Raw genomic sequence first — 18,052 nt, forward strand, 5'->3', positions numbered from 1 at the left:
TTTTTTTTTTTTTTTTTTTTTTGCGGTACACGGGCCTCTCACTGTTGTGGCCTCTCCAGTTGTGGAGCTCAGGCTCCGGACGCGCAGGCTCAGCGGTCATGGCTCAAGGACCCAGCCGCTCCGCGGCACGTGGGATCTTCCCAGACCGGGGTACAAACCCGTGTCCCCTGCATCGGCAGACGGACTCTCAACCACTGCGCCACCAAGGAAGCCCACCCTCTGGCATATTTACATTAAATTATTCCCATTTCTAAACATTTTCTAGTCTGTGGTATTCTTCTTGGGTGATAGAACCAGAACTACACACTGGATTAAATATATGGTTTATCATTATTTAATATGAGAATGGAACATTCTAAATTTCTCCAATTTCTATCATTTGTCAAATTGTTTAGTTGTTAAACACTCAAATATTGTAGTGGGAAAACAAAATTCTACAGCCACCTTTGGAAAAAAGTTTGGCTGTTTCTTATAAAGTTAGATATATATAAACTATAAAACATTAAGGAAAAAATGAAAGATTTAAATAAGTGAAGTGGAATACTGTGTTCATGGACTGGAAGACTCAATGTTTTTGAAATGACCTTTTTTCTCAAATTGTTCTATAGGTTCAATGCAATAATAATCAAATTACCAGTAGAATTTTTACTATACCATGCATTCTGCCTCCCGCCATGACTATGATGCCAGCCCAACTGCCTCTACTTCATCTCCTTTTGTTTCTCTTATTTTGTTTCCTCCCTTTGTTTCTCTGTCACTCCCTTTTACAGCCTTAGTCCTTCCCTTAATTAACTAATAGTTGGAATTCTCCTGTACTGTGTCTGCTGAGCCCATTTTACAAGAATAGAGCATTGTTTTCTAGATATTGAATGAGAGGCATTGACTGAGCGGAATCCAGCTTTCCTCAGAATGTCCTTAGTCTGGTGACATAGGTCTTGATTTGCTTTTATGGTCCAGTTTATTCAGAATTAAGGTGTCATGAGGGTACGCTCCGGGAAGAAGGCATTTTCTCATTAACGTCTCATGAGTTATTTCTTGGGAGATACAGAGTCTTTTGTTTGTGCAGCACCTTCTTGGATCATGTGGAAAAAAAGAGATATGGTGAACTGAAGATTGTATGTTAAATCTTACTTTCTGCTTGTTCTGAGGTATAGCTTACTGCCAGATTCTGTTGAATTTCTTTCTTTCTGCTGTTTTTTTCTAGGCCTTTGTTAATTCTTTTTAGGATCCATCATCCAAGTCAAGGCTGATAACGTGAGGTTGGCTTAACACCTTCAGGGCCAGGTTCCAGGGTCAGGTAGGGAAGCACGGATTCTCAAGGGCTCAAACGAAGCTCTGGGCCTCTAGACTCTTTGACATTAATTTTCTTCCCGGGTCCTCCTTAGTCTTGTCAGAAATTCCAGTTTTGTCCTAAGTGTTCAGGAACAGCCAGATGGAAGAGATGCACAGGACAAGGTATGGGGAAAGGGTGTGGAGCTACCATGCCCTCTCTAGGTGCTCCACTCTCCCCGAAATCTCCATGTGTTCACCAACCTGGAAGCCTGGTAGTCAATTGATTTTTGGCAAAGATGCAAGGCAGTCCTATGGAGAAAGTTGTCTTTCAACAAATGTTTCTGGAACAATTAGATATACAAATGCAAAAAAAAAAAAAAAAAAGAAAGAAGGAAAAGCAGCAGCAGCAGCTCAGTTCATTTCTCACACCTTATGTAAAATTTAACTAAAAATGGGTTTTAGAGGATTCTCGAAAGTGGTGCGGTAGGAAACATCAGGAATCTGTCTCCCCACCTAGACAATAATTGCACTGGCAGAGTCTGTCTGATGTCAGTATTTTGAAAGTCTGGAGTATATATGAAGACTTGCAACTTCCAGGGGAAGACTTAGATAATAAACTGTGGTTAATTTCAGTCAATTCCAACTCTTGCCACAGTAAACAGCTACCCATCGCCCATCTCCAGCCTCGTGGCAGACAGCTATATACATGTTCCCACAAGCTATATACTTGCACACAGCTTGTGGGAGCCAGGCTGGGCAAATAGGCCCCTGTTCTCCATATTATCAAAGATCTGTACTCTGATCACTGATTGCTGCTTCTGATCACGGAAGTGCAGATGAAGTGGGAGCATCCATTGTTGTTTCACCTTTCCCTATTATTGCAAGCCCTTTCCCCTCCAGATTATGTCACTTCCAGGTAATTTAAGAGGTTAGTGCCATTTACCTCCTCCCTTCACTTTTCTGTTTTTCCCCTTTTGGGGGCCAGACATTAGGACATTCAAAAATAACTATATACATGGGTTACATTTGAAAGGGACCACATATGCCCAGGAAAAGGCACAGGCTCAGAAAAGAACTGAAAAGACCTTAAGTTTATACCTCAGGCGGATCCTTAGCACAGAGACAGTCTACAAAAATTTAAAAAAGAAAAATGAAAAACAAAACCACAATAAGCAATAACAACAAAAAAAAAACCAGTAGAACATGGGGAAGGGGAGAATCTGGTTTATAGAGTTACCATATTATTAGATTCAAATGTCCAGTTTTCAACAAAAATATCACAAGGCATACAAAGGAAAAGGAAAGTATGGCCCATTCATAGGAAAAAAATAAAATAGAAACTGTCCCGGAAAAGACCTGATGGCAGATCTCCTAGACAAAGACTAAAACAACTTTCAAAGATTCTCAAAGGAACTAAAGGAAGATGTGGAGAAAATCCAGAAAATGATGAATGAACAAAATGGAAATATTAATAAAGAGATAGAAAACCTAAAAAAGAATCCTAAAAAGAAATTCTGTATCTGAAAAGTAAAATAACTGAAAGGAAAAATTTCCTAGAGGAATTCAAAGGCACATTTGAGCAAGCAGAATTAAGAATCAGAGAACTTGAAGATAGGACAATGGAAATTTTCAAGTCTGAGGAACAGAAAGAAAAAAGAATGAAGAAAAGTGAACAGAACCTAAGGGATCTGTGTGAACCATGGAACAGAGCAGCAGGTGGATTGTAGAGTCCCAAGAGAAGAGAGAAAAAAGGGGCTGAGAATATTTGAAGAAATAAGGACTAAAAACTTCCCAAATTGGATGAAAGATATGATTATAAACATCCAAGAAGCGCAACAAACTCCAGAATAAGATAAACTGAAGGTGGCCCATATCCAGATACATTATAATCCAGCTTTCTAAAGACAAAGACAAAGAGAATCTTGATAGCAAGAGCAAAGCAACTTGCCACATAGAAGCGATTGTTAAAATGATTATCAGCTGATGTTTTATCAGAAACTTTGGAGGCCAGAAGGCAGTGAGCTCATATTACCATATAATTCAGCAATTTCACTTCCAGGTATATACCCAAAAGAATTAAAAGCAAGGTCTTGAAGAGATATTTGTACCCTTGTTCATAGCAGTGTAACTCACAATAAGTTAAACATGGAAGCAAACCAAGTGTCCATCAATGGACGAATAGATTAGCAAAATGTGGTTTATACATCCAGTGGAATTTTCAGTCTTAAAGAAGAAGGAAATTCCGACATATGCCACAACATGAATGAACCCTGGACATTATGTTAAGTGCAATAAACCAGTCTCCAACAGACAAATACTGTATGATTCCACTTATATGATGTACTTAGAGTAGTCAAAATCATAGAGACAGAAAGTAGAATGGTGGTTGCCCTGGGTTGCGGGTCAGAGGGAATGAGGAGTTACTATTTAATGGGCATAGAGTTTTGGATTTACAAGATGAAAAGAGTTGTGGAGATGACCTGTGGTGATGGTTGTATAGCATTATGTATTTATTTAATACCATTGAACTGTTTACTTAGTAATGGTCAAGATGGTAAATTTTATGTGTATTTACCATAATTTAAAAATTGAAAAAATCAATTAAAAATGGATTGTAAACTAAAATATAAAACCTAAAACTATAAAACTCAAAGAAAATAAAGGAAAAACACATTGTGACCTGGGGTTAGGCAAACATTTTTTTATATAGGACACAAAAAACATGAACTGTGAAAGATAAAAGTGATGAATTTTACTTCATAAATATTGAAAAGGTCTCTTCCAAAGATACTGGTAAGAGAATGAATGGACAAGTCACAGATGAGTAGAAAATATTTGTGGGAATTCCCTGATGGCCCAGTGGTTAGGACTCTGTGCTTCCACTGCAGGGGGCATGGGTTCCATCCCTGGTTGGGGAAGTAAGATCTCACATGCCCCTCAACGTGCCAAAAAAAAAAAAAAAAAGGTACACACACACATGCATATTTGTAAAGCACGTATTTGATAAAGGAATATATATATTCATATGTCTATAAAACATAATTTTTAAAATATAAAAAGGAATTTATAAAAGAATATATCAAATAATATATCAAATCTCTCAAAACTCCATTATAAAAGAAAGAGAAAACATTTTTCAATGGTTGAAAGAGAGGCCTCACCAATAAAATAAGGTGAGGTCAAATAAGCACTTGAAAAGATGCTCAACATCATTCGTCATTAGAGAGTGCTAGTTAAAACCACAATAAATACCAGTACACATGCATTAGCACAGGTAAAATTTTTACAGACTGACAATACCAAATGATGGTAATGTATGATGCTGAACAACTGAAATTCACATACATTGTTGATGGGAATGCAAAATGGCATAGGAACTTTGGGAAAAAGTATGCCAATTTCTTATAAAGTTAAGCATACACTTAACATACGACCCAGCGATCCCATTTTGGGTATTTAGTCAAGATAAATGAAAACATATGTTCATTCAAAAATATGTATGCAAATGTTTACAGCAGTTTTATTTATAGTCACTTGAAACAATCCAGATGTCCTTCAACTTGTGAATGTACAAATGATAAAATATCCATGCAATAATGGATATCCATCACAATAAAAAGGAATGAAGTACTAATACACTCAATAACATAGGTGAATTTCAAATGCAGTATGCAAAGTGAAAGAAATCAGATTTAAAAGGCTGCATACTGTATGATTCTATTTATGTACCATTCTGAAACGTGCAAAACTGTAGGAGCAGAAAACAGATCAGTGTTTCCCAGGAGCTGGGAGTAGAAGAAAGGGATTGCTGCAAAAGTACACAAGGGAACTTAACTTCTAAAAAAGAAGTCAGAGGGTAATTTCCAAAGTCCAAAGTTAACTCTGTGTGTGTGCGCGTGTGTGTGTTCATGAACACAGATAAGCATGTATGTTCTTTGCCATAAACTTCCAATTTCATCATCATAAGCTAATATCAAGTGCCTATGTAGAAATGCCTCTTTTTAATTATACATGGTCAAAAAGACAGATACAAAAAAGTTTATGTTTATTGTTTAGAAAAGGAGAAATGAGATTTTACTTACTTTGTAAATCTGAATGAGAAAATGGCTATATTAATTCCAAAAAAGTTTTAAAGGTTCGTGTTTTCTAACTTCTTTAGAGACATTTGAAATTTTGTTGTTGTTGTTAATTTTAGGTTGTTAGGAATTACATTTTCTTTATGTTTAAATGTTTAATTATACCCTAAGGCATACTGCTGCTGCTTGGTCTTTAAAAAATTTTTTTTTCTTATTCATTTACACCTTTCCTCTTTCACGTATACACCTTCTTTGCCATTGTGCTTACAGACTTGTTTTATAATTTTCTTTCCTTCCCATAAAACTAATGAACCTTAAACTTCAGAATCACTCACTTACATAGGCCCATTTCAAGGCTCTGGGAAGGACTTCGGCAATTTTCACAATTTTGTGTCCTGTCAAATTTATAGATGTAGGCTACTTTAATCTCAATAGATTGAAAGATCTTTTTTCAGTCCATCATTTATATATATATGTATTTTTATATATATGTATGTATATATACACACACACATATATATATATTTGTGTGGTGGTGTTGGGTGTCAGCGAGCATTTTTTGGATCAGGCTAAGAGGAAACTCTATTGGGGGTACACTTAGTTTGAGTTCATGTGGTTCTCCGTAATTTCCATTTTTAGCTATTTTTAGGTGATAGCTAGCCATCCCAACGTAGGAATGGCTTCCAGGAATACGCACAGTGCAAGGATGGCAGTTGTACTGCAGTGTGAGCTTGTCCTCTGGCACTCACGCTGGAAGGATGTAAGTAATGGAAGACAAGCAAGGTTGAAAGGTACAGAGCCAGAGGATTAATCTGTAAATAATTCCAATTCTTACAGCTCATATATAGCAGAAACTTGATGGAAGTTTTTTCAAATTTGGCAATTCCAAAAAATTTTACACAACATGGTAATGATAAGTTATGAACCTGAAAGAAACTTTTAAAAATTATTATTAATAGAAAATAAAATTTGGTCATCCATGCTTGAGTAAAATCTGAATTATCCTATTTCTTTAAAGAATATATTACAGAGGCAATTAAAGGGTAAGCAGTGGAAAATGTGGGAAAAGCATTATAGATGTGTGTCCAGTTAACTAATAAAAATATGTTCTTTTCCTGGATTTGGAAACAAGTGTAGGTGTTTATAAACATTTTTTTAAATAAATTTATTAATTTTAACTTTGGCTGCATTGGGTCTTTGTTGCTGTGCACAGGCTTTCTGTTGTTGCGGCGAGTGGGAGCTACTCTTCATTGTGGTGTGCGGGCTTCTCATTGCAGTGGCTTCTCTTGTCACAGAGCACGGGCTCTAGGCGTGCGGGCTTTAATAGTTGTGTCACACAGGCTCAGTAGTTGTGGCTCGCGGGCTCAGTAGTTGTGGCTCGTGGACTTAGCTGCTCTGTGGCATGTGGGATCTTCCCAGACCAGGGCTCGAACCCGTGTCCCCTGCATTGGCAGGTGGATTCTTAACCACTGAGCCACCGGGGAGGCCCCTATAAACTTTTTAAATTGTGAAATTTGTTGTGATTTTTTTTTCTGAATTGAATTTTTTAAATTACAAAAGCATTATTTGCTTATTATAAACAGGTAGACAAAGTACAGGCATACTTCATTTTATTGTGCTTCACTTTATTGTGCTTCTCAGATACTTTATTTTTTCATACATCGAAGGTTCTGGCAACCCTGCATCTAAGCAAGTGTATCAGCACCATTTTTCCAGTGGTGTTTGCTCACTTCATGTCTCTGTGTCACACTTGGGTAATTCTCATAATACTTCACATGTTTTCATTATTATTATAGTTGTTATGGTGTCTGTGATCAGTAATCTTTGATGTTATTATTGCGAAAATATGACTCACTGAAGCTGAGTATTTTTTAGCAATAAAATATTTTTATTAGGGTATGCACTTTTCTTTTGGACATAATGCTGTTGCACACTTAAGAGACTACAGTATACTTTTATATGCAACTTTCGTATACAACTTGTATATAACTTTTATATACACTGGGAAACCAAAAACTTTGTGTGACTCGCTTTATTGTGATATTCACTTTATTGTGGTGGTCTGGAACTGAACCCACAGTATCTCTGAAGTATGCCTCTAAAAACAAAATGGGAGTTAAAAAAAAAGTTTTTATGTCAACCCTTTTAATCCCCACCACCATTACCCCCAAGATTAGCAATGTTATATTTTGCTGCATATTCTTCCAGCACTGTTTCCATTATTATACAGACATACACATGTACACACACATATACATAATCTTTCGTATCAAACACATTACTCTACAACTTCTGTTTTTCATTTATTGTATACCTTTGACATTTTTCTTACTCCATACATATAATCAACTGCTTCTTAATGAATAGTTGCTTAATAGTCCATGTTTGGCATCACCTACATTTTATTCAACCATTCCCCCAAAATAGTGGGCTTTCACATTTTACGCATTTTAGAAACTAAAGATCAGGAAAGAAATGGCTAAGACCTAAAGTCAGGAATGTTTCCTAGTCCCAGAATCTCCTGCTTTTGTACACCATACTCCCCAACACACACACACACACACACACACAAATTTGTTCTTTTAACTTCATTTAAAAAAAAGCCTCATAGGCCTCTGAAAATTCCTTGGTCTTAGGCACTTAAAAGCTCCCCAGCCCAAGATCTCAAACAGTCTGACATCAGCACAGGCACCCTTAGCTCAGAAGTTCTGTTGCCCTAATGGGCTTTGGGGAGGGAATCCTGGAAATATGCAGGGTAGAAACCGAAATATGCAACACCCCCTTTTTTAAATTAATAAACTTTATTTTTTAAGAGCAGTTGTAGGTTCTCAGCAAAATTGACTAGAAAGTGCAGGGAGTTCCCATATACCCCCTCTTCTCACAAATGCACAACCTCCCACACTATTGAAATTCTGCAACATAATGCACGTTTGTACTATCATTGAACTCCATTGACACATCATTATCACCCTATGTCCACAGTTTACATTAGGGGTCACTCTTGGTATTACACATTCTATGGGTTTTGACAAAGGTGCAGTGGCATGTATCCACCTTTGTTAGAATAGTTTCACTGCCCTAAAGATTCTCTGTGTTCCACCTAATCATCTCTCCCTCCCCTGTAAGCCCTAGCAAGCATTTATCTTTTTAGTGTCTCCATAGTGCCTTTTCAAGAATGTTATTTGGTTGGAATCATATAGTGTTGCCTTTTCATATTAACTTCTTTCACTTAGTTATATACATTTAAGTTTCTTCCACATTTTTTCATGACTTGATAGTTCTACCATTTTGCATTCCCTCCAGCAATGAATGAGATTCCCTATCGCTCCACATCCTTGTCAGCATTTGGTGTCGTCAGTGCTTTGGATTTTAGCCATTCTAATAGATGTATAGTGGTATCTCATTGTTTTAATTTGCAATTCCCTAATGACTTATGATGTTGTAAATCATTTCATATGCTTACTTGAAATCTGTATATCTTTCTTGGTGAGATGTCTGTTCAGGTCTTTTGCCATTTTTTAAAAAAATAACTATTTATTTATTTATTTTTGGCTGTGTTGGGTCTTCGTTGCTGCACACAGGCTTTCTCTAGTTGCGGGAGGGGGGCTACTCTTTATTGTGGTTCGTGGGCTTCTTGTTGCGGAGCATGGGCTCTAGGTGCGCAGACTTCAGTAGTGGCAGCACATGGGCTCAGTAGTTGCGGTGCACAGGCTCCACAGTGCAGGCTCAGTAGTTGTGGCTCACGGGCTTAGTTGCTCCGCGGCATGTGGGATCTTCCCGGATCAGGGTTTGAACCCGTGTCCCCTGCATTGACAGGCGGATTCTTAACCACTGCGCCACCAGGGAAATCCTGCCATTTTAAAATTGAGTTACTTGTTTTCTTATTCTTGGGTTTTAAGAGTTCTTTGCATATTTTGGATAATAGTCCTTCATTAGTATGTCTTTTGCAAATATTTTTCTCAGTCTGGAGTTTATCTTTCCATTCTCTTCACTTGTCTTTCAAAGAGCAGAAGTTTTAATTTTAATGAAGTCCATCCAGCTTATCAATTATTTCTTTTATACATCATGCCTTTGGTATTGTATCTAAAAAGTCATCACTATACCATGGTCTAGCAACGCTATACTACTTCATGAGTAGCGCAAGTATCTTATATTAACAAAATAATCCTCATTCTTCCCTCTAGTACCTTGTATCATTGCTGTCACTCATTTCAGTTATACATAAGCATATATAGAGAGAGATAATGGAATACACTGTTGCTGTTATTATTTTGAGCAAACTGTGATCTGTTAGATCAATTAAAAATAAGAAAAATAAAAGTTTTTATTTTACTTTCACTCATTAATTCTCCAATTCTCTTGCCTTCTTTATGTAGATCTGATATTCTGACTTACATCATTTTTCTCTTTCTAAAGATCTTCATTTATTTATTTATTTTCTCTTCACAGGGACTTTTATTTTTCTCACTTGGTTCTTTTTTTTTTGTTTTTTAACATCTTTATTGGAGTATAATTGCTTTACAATGGTGTGTTAGTTTCTGCTGTATAACAAAGTAAATCAGCTATACATATACATATATCCCCATTTGTCCTCCCTCTTGCGTCTCCCTCTCACCCTTCCTATCCCACCCCTCCAGGTGGTCACAAAGCACTGAGCTGATCTCCCTGTGCCATGTGGCTGCTTCCCACTAGCTATCTATTTTACATTTGGTAGTGCATATATGTCCATGGCACTGTCTCACTTTGTCCCAGTGAAGATCTTCATTTAATATTTCTTGCAAAGCAGGTCTTATGAACAAATCCCCTCAATTTTTGTTTGTCTGAGAAAGTTTGTTTCACCTTGACTTTTGATGGATAATTTTGCAGGGTACAGAATTCTAGGGTGGTGGGGTTTTCTCTGAACACTTTAAATATTTTACTCTACTCTCTTCTTGCTTTTGTTTCAGAGGAGAAGTTATATATAATTCTTATTTTTGCTCCCATATATGTAAGGTGTTTTATTTTTTTTCCTGACTTCTTTCAATGTTTTTTCCCTTATTTTTGATTTTCTGAAGTTTGAATGTGGTATGCCTGGGTGTAGTTTTTTGGGTGTTTATCCTACTTGTTCCATTCTCTGAGCTTTCTGGATTTGTGGTTTGGTATCTGACATTAACTAGGGGAAATTTTCAGTCATTATTATTTCACTCATAACTTTCATGATTATGAGTCTGGGGCTGGCAATTGAGAGAGCATGAGATAATAGAAAGAACTAATTTCCCATATTTAGTGGTGTTTTATGACTATCGTCTAATCTCATAAAACTGATAAAGCATGAGAGACTCCTGGTTTAGTATTGTATTTCCAAGCTGAATTTTTAAGAACACTTAAAAACCATAAGAGGGACTTCCCTGGTGGTCCAGTGGGTAAGACTCCATGCTCCCAGTGCAGGGGTCCTGGGTTCAATCCCTGGTCAGGGAACTAGATCCCACATGCATACCGCAACTAAGAGTTTGCATGCAGCAACGAAGAGTCTGCATGCCACAGGTAAGAACTCTGCATGCCGCAACTAAGAAGTCTGCATGCTGCAACTAAGAAGTCCACATGCTGCTACTAAAAAAGATCCTGGAGACTTCCTTGGTGGTCCAGTGGCAAAGAGTCCACCTGACAATGGAGGGGATGCAGGTTTGATCCCTGGTCAGGGAACTACAATCCTACATGCCATGTGGCAAGTAGGCCCACACGCCACAACTAGAGCCCACGTGCTGCAAGCTACAGAGCCCATGTGCTCTGGAACCTGTGCACCACAACTACAGAGGCCATGTGCCCTGGAGCCTGCCTGCCACAGCTAGAGAAGAGAAAACCCACACGCCACAACCAGAGAGAAGCCCACGCACTGCAACAAAGAGCCTGTATGCCACAACTAAGACCCAGCACAGCCAAAAGTAAATTAAATAAATAATAAATCTTAAAAAAAAAAAATCCTGCATACTGCAATGAAGACCTAGTGCAGCCAAAATAAATTAACAAACAAATAAATAAATCTTAAAAATAAAGTAAGAGTTTATGGTATTGGAAGAGGGAAACATCATTGCTCATATTTTTCTTGAAAGTTTTTAAGGAAGGGAATAATATAATTTGCATTTGAGAAACTAAACTTAGTGTTGTGTGGGAGCAATTAGAAGGTAGGAGATGGAGTAACTCATAACTACCAACGTGCCTTGGTGTACACCTATCCAGGTAAAGAGAATTTGACTGTATGAGGAGTTCCGTTTAATACCTTTTTTTAGCTTATGAGCTATTTCTTCACATTTTATTTGTGGTAAGAGTCACTATTCTGCCATCTTTGTAGCTATGTTGTATTGCATGTCATGTTACATTTACCTTCATAATACTTACAATTTTCTAATTTAAGATCTTGTGCGTTCATCTTCCTCAAACGTTGTGGGGGTTTTGTTTGTTCGTTTACTTTATTTGGTCTTTATTGCTCCTTACGGGCTTTTATTTATTTACTTTGTGTTAAAGATTGACATGCACAAATATTAAATAACTTTTTTTCTCAGAACTTAGTCTTACATATATAGTACATAATAGGTGTACATGACCATGATAAGAGCAGGGAAGTAGTAGTATTGTAGAGCAGTGTTTCTCAACCCTATTGACCTAATGCCCACGTTTTGTAATAAATATTGTGTAATGCTCCCCTAATACTGAAACAAAATACATAAATATAATAATCTATGTCTACTGGTAATTTTTAAAAAAACTAATACAACCCAGCATAACACAGGGGAAAAATAAAAATTATGCAAACTAAAATAAAATAATATGTACTTTTGAATGTAAATAGATAGAAGCTTTTCCATTTGTAATTTTCTTGTTTCTAGTTGTGGTCTTTTCCATCTAGAGAAGTTCCTTTAGCATTTGTTGCAAAGCTGGTCTGGTCGTGCTAAATTCTCTTAGCTTTTGCTTGTCTATAAATCTTTTGATTTTGTATTTTCTTGATTCGTGCCTCTATTCTTTTTCTGAGATGTTGTATCATCTGTACTATCATTACTCTGAATTCTTTTTCAGGTAGATTGACTCTCTCCACTTCACTTAGTTGTTCTTCTGGGGTTTTGTCTTGTTCCTTCATCTGGGACATATTGCTCTGCTGTCTCATTTTGTCTAACTTATTGTGATTGTGGTTTCTGTTCCACTGGCTGCAGGGCTATAGTTCTTCTTGCTTCTGCTGTCTGCCCCCTCAAAAATTCTCTTAGCTATTGCTTGTCTATAAATCTTTTGATTTTTGTATTTTCTTGATTCATGCCTCTATTCTTTTTCTGAGATGTTGTATCATCTGTACTATCATTACTCTGAATTCTTTTTCAGGTAGATTGACTCTCTCCACTTCACTTAGTTGTTCTTCTGGGGTTTTGTCTTGTTCCTTCATCTGGGACATATTGCTCTGCTGTCTCATTTTGTCTAACTTATTGTGATTGTGGTTTCTGTTCCACTGGCTGCAGGGCTATAGTTCTTCTTGCTTCTGCTGTCTGCCCCCTCATGGATGAGGCTGTCTAAGAGGCTTTGCAGGCTTCCTGCGGGGAGGGACTGGTACCTGCCCACTGGTGGGTGGAGCTGGTTCTTGTCCCTCTGGTGGGCAGAGCCATGTCAGGGGGTGTGTTTATTGGGAAGCTGTGTGCTTAGAAGACTTTAAGCAGCCTGTCTGCTGATGGGTGGGGCTGTGTTCCCATGCAGTTGGTTGTTTGGCCTGAGGCGTCCCAGCACTGGAGCCTGCAGACTGTTGGCTGGGGCCAGGTCTTGGTGAGAAAATGCTGGCCTCCAGGAGGGTTCACACCAATGAGTACTTCTCAGAACTACTGCCACCCGTGTCCTTGTCACCACAGTGAGCCACAGCTGCTCCCCACCTTCGCAGGAGACCTTCCAATTCTAGCAAATAAGTCTGGAGTCTCTTATGAAGTCACTCATTTTTTCCGCTGGGTCCTGGTACGCACGAAACCCTGTGTGTGCTCTCCAAGACTGAAGTTTCTGTTTCCCCCAGTCCTGTGGAATTCCTGCAGTCAAACCCCAGTGACCTTCAAAGCCAGATTCTCTGGCTGGGGAGCTTGACGTGGGGCTCAGAACTTTCACTCCTGTGGAAGAATTTCTGTGGTATAATTATGTTCCAGCTTGTGGGTTGCCCACTTGGCATGTATGGGATTTGATTTTATCACAGTTGTGCCCCTCCTATGTCTCGTTGTGGCTTCTTCTTTGTCTTTGGATGTGGGCTATCTTTTTGGGTAGGTTCCAATGTTTTTTTGTCAATGGTTGTTCAGCAGTTAGTTGTGATTTTGGTGTTTCTTTAAGAAGAGGTGAGCTCACATCCTTCTACTCCACCATCTTGTCTGTATAATCATTAGATAGGAATGACTACACTGGAAGTCAATTTTAAAAAGAGTGAAATAAGTATATTTATACTGGATTTTATTGAATCTAAGACAGCCTTGATTATAATATGCACTATTATTTTACATACCATTGAGGGAAGAACTGCTACAATTAAACTAATAGATCTCTGTGAATTTCATAGATATTAAAGGGGGGAATCTGAATCATAAAATTGATGAAAGTTGATGTCTGTATGGAATCATTATAAACACTTGCTCTACAAACACAAGCTAATATAGCCGTGTGTGTTTGCAAGGCAGCTACTTCAGTGTCACTGTTGCCAGTGCCATGATTTTCCAAAGTGGCAAACAACTTTGGGTTAATTTTCTAATAAAGCAAAGTACAATATCCTTTTGCGTTAACAGCATTTATGGTTCCTAGAAAATCCATTTTATATTAACACTGTACCAAAAATACTTTGTCCTTACAACCCTGATTCTTGGTTCTTACTGCCTTCTCTTAAACATAAAACAGCAGCTTCATGGCTTTAACCCTGCTCTCATCTTTACATTTTTGTTCTGTTTCTGGACTACAGAGGCATTTACCTTGTCTTTATCCCCAAATGTGGATTTTTGTTTTCTCTTTATATTTTACCTATCCTGAGTTTGAAGCAAAGAGGATAAATCAAAGCCTGAACTTACTGACCCTATTTCCTTGGAAGTCTTTTTATTTGAAGTTTAAAAACTATTGCATGTGTCACTTTGATTTTTTTAAAAATTCATTAAGAATATAGTTCTAAAATAAAAACCAGCAGCCATCTATACAAAAGTAAGTTTGAGTGGCTACAATAAAAGTAGATGGTGAATAGCTCCTATTAGGGAAAGACTGGTCACCTTTCTTTATTCACAGTGTGCATCATCCTTCCCAACATCAAGTAACAACATGCTATAAGGTCCCACTTCTAATGTTACTTAACACAACAAGGTAAATAGCATTAGGATTTAACATCTGAAATAAATGGTAACTTAAGCAAACAAAGTTGTAAATAGAAACAAATGAAAAGACAGCCCACAGAATAGGAGAAATTGTTTGTAAATCATACATTTTATACAGGACTTGTATCTAGATATATTAAGAATTCGTACAACTCAGTATGACAACCGAATTCAGAAATGGGTAAAGTATTTGAATAGGCATTTCTCCAGCAAAGACATACAAATGGCCAGTGAGCACATGAAAAAAAAAAATGCTTGACATCATTAGTCATCAGAGAAATAGAAATCGAAACCTCAGTGAGATACCACTTCATACCCACTAGCGTGGCTAAACTCAAAAAGTCACGTAACAAGTGTTGATGAAGTTGTGGAGAAATTGGAATCCTTGAACACTGCTGGTTGGAATGTAAACTGGTTTAGCTACTTTGGAAAACAGTCTAGCACTTCCTCAAATGATTAAACGTAGAATTGCCATGCAAGCCAGCCATTCAACTCCTAGGTATATACCCAAGAGAAATGAAAGTATATGTCCACAAAAAAACTTGTACATGAATTTTGATAGCAGCATTGTTTATAAAAGCCCAAAGTTGGAAACAGCCCAAATGTCTATCAACAGATAAATGAATAAACAAAATGTGGTATATCCATACAATGGAATATTATTTGCTACAACATGGATGAATCTTGAAAATATTATGCTAAGTAGTAGAAGCTAGTCACAAAAGACTATACAGTGCTGTATGATTCCATATATATGAAAATTCAGAATAGGAAAATCTTTAGAGACAGAAAATAGATTAGTGGTTGCTTAGGGCTGGGTAGACAGGACAGCGGTTAAGGGAGTGATAGCTAAAGGATACGAGGTTCCTTCTTTTTCTTTTTTTTTTCTTAATAAATTTATTTGTTTTATTTATTTATTTTTGGCTGCGTTGGGGCTTCGTTGCTACGTGCAGGCTTTCTCTAGTTGCGGCAAGGGTGGGGCTACTCTTCATTGTGGTGCGTAGGCTTCTCATTGCAGTGGCTTCTCGTTGCGGAGCACGGGCTCTAGGCACACGGGCTTCCGTAGTTGTGGCTCACAGGCTCCCGAGCGCAGGCTCAGTAGTTGTGGCGCATGGGCTTAGTTGCTCCGCGGCATGTGGGATCTTCCCGGACCAGGGCTTGAACCCGTGTCCCCTGCATTGGCAGGCGGATTCTTAACCATTGCGCCACCAGGGAAGCCCAAGGTTCCTTCTTGAGATGATGAAAATGTTCTAAAATTTACTGTGGTGGTGGTAGTTGCACATATCTGTGAGTATACTAGAAATCGTTATTGAATTATATACTTTAAGTGGGTAAATTGTATGGAATTATGAATTATATCTTCGTAAAGCTGTTTTTAAGAAAGAATAGGATATTCCAAAAAGTATGTATAATTTACATCAAATTTAAGGGGAAGAGACCAGGTCTTTACAGGTGGCATCTCTTAGCCCTCCCTCCCCTTCTCATTTGCCTTTTGCACCCCAAACTTGAGTCGGGGGCTCAGAAGCCAACACTCTTTAAAGTCAATACCACCTCAAGGGGTCTGACTCCAGCTAAAAGAGAAGTGAGGATTAGGGAGGGTGGATGAAAGGATTTCTCTAAACCATCATTTACACCAAGCATAGAGCTTGCAATCAACCAGTGACAAAGCACCCAGGAGGCAACTGGCTACAAAAGCTTCTCTCAATAGAGTGCTTTCTCCTGGAGGGGTGAAGAAACCTCATTGTTACAGGCCTGGTACTGGTAGTGTGTGGCACCTGAAATTAGATTGCTCCAGCTTCAAAACAGACCTGTGCATGTGGTGCTCAACTATTTTGTGCTCTGCAGGAGGCAGGTGAGGCCTATGTGGTTAGCCTGTGTGACAACACCTGTGTGCTTTCTGTACCAAAGTGGAATAATTGTGCCAAAAGACCTCCACTTAGCATGTTGTACACTTGCCCAATGTTTTGCAAAGGTGGAGAATGTGCTTAAGAATTCATTTTAATGGCAACCAAAAAAGACCCAACATCTTTTTCTCATTTTCTGTAGTCCTAAACATTAGATTTTTTTCCTGTTCAGTTTATTTTTCCAGTTTTATTAAGAGATAATTGACAAAAATTAGATTTTTTTTTCTTTTTTTTTTACCGTGAGGTCAAAATGTACTTAAGTATCTTGATTGTGAATGGAAAAATAGGTGACAGAATCGGTTATTGGCAAGTATTTTTCCATTTTCATTAGTGTATAAAGTTTTAATATAAATATGGAGACATAAAGCATTAAAAAGTCAAAATATTTCAATAAACAAGTTTCAGTAATTCAATTTATAACAATTATAACTAAACCTATTAAATTTTTTACAATGCCAGCCCTTAGTTTTTTAAAACAAGTACATTTCTTATTGATGACAACTAAGTGGTGTCTGTCATTTTATCATACAGTAGTTCCATCCATTCACTATACTTTTCTAGTCAATTCTACATGCAAATACATGATTTTAATGTTTTTGGTACTATTCCTGTATGTTTGCTATCAAAATACATTAAACTAAAAAAAAAACAATGTCAGCCAAGTTCCAGGTTTCTCAAAATGACACTGTTTGCATTATATACCACCAAATCCCACTAAAATGAATAGTTATTTAATTTTTAATATTAGTAATTATAATACAACCTAACAGGAATTTTTCCTTTGTTAATTATTCTCTAGTAGCTATTTTTAGTAGTATTGGCCCCTGGAAGATGATTGGGAATTTTGTGGATTTGTGTGGGGTTGTCACAGTGATTCAGGGATGCCATTAGGCCAGCTGTCCTGATGCCTAAGTTCAATAGGTCCACTCGATTTAATACCTACCCCGGTCCTTGGTGCTTCCAACTCCTGGTCTTCTCAGAGATCTAGAGGATAAGTTCCCTATTGCAAACATTTTAAGTTGTCGCTTACTTTCTTTTGTCGGGTCAGCTACCGCTTGTCTGTCTGACTTAAACGTTTGTTGAAATCACTTATCCTCTGATGTTTTCTCTCCCATCTCTCTTTCATAGGGCATTTGTACCTTTTTTTTTTTTCCTTTGCTGTCAATCCAGTGGTTCAAAAGAAGAAGAGATCACCAAGTGATCTATCTGCTGTGCTTAAACAGTTCAATGGGAGATAACATTGCCTCCTAGAATTTGTAGAAATCATTTTGGTTGGTTTTGGTTGTTACGTATACTGGCTGGTGTACTTGCAGTTAGTGCTTATTTAGGGCTAGATCTGCTAAACACACTGCCACGTGTGAGGTCATCCAAAGGTCATCCACGTGTGAGGTCATACAATGCCTGTGATATTCATAGTTATCTGTTCATCCCACCCTTTTATTAACTCAGTATAAACACTGTG

General features: G+C 37.7%; 1 protein-coding gene across 3 annotated transcripts in view; it reads left to right on the forward strand.

Annotated features, from left to right (window-relative positions):
• ZRANB3 (zinc finger RANBP2-type containing 3) overlaps positions 1 to 18,052 on the forward strand; it is a 253,353-nt gene that overhangs the window by 161,318 nt on the left and 73,983 nt on the right. The window lies entirely within an intron of this gene.

The sequence above is a fragment of the Neophocaena asiaeorientalis genome, unplaced genomic scaffold, assembly GCF_003031525.2.
Source record: "Neophocaena asiaeorientalis asiaeorientalis breed wild unplaced genomic scaffold, Neophocaena_asiaeorientalis_V1.1 scaffold102, whole genome shotgun sequence".
In the NCBI taxonomy this organism is placed as follows: Eukaryota; Metazoa; Chordata; class Mammalia; order Artiodactyla; family Phocoenidae; genus Neophocaena; species Neophocaena asiaeorientalis.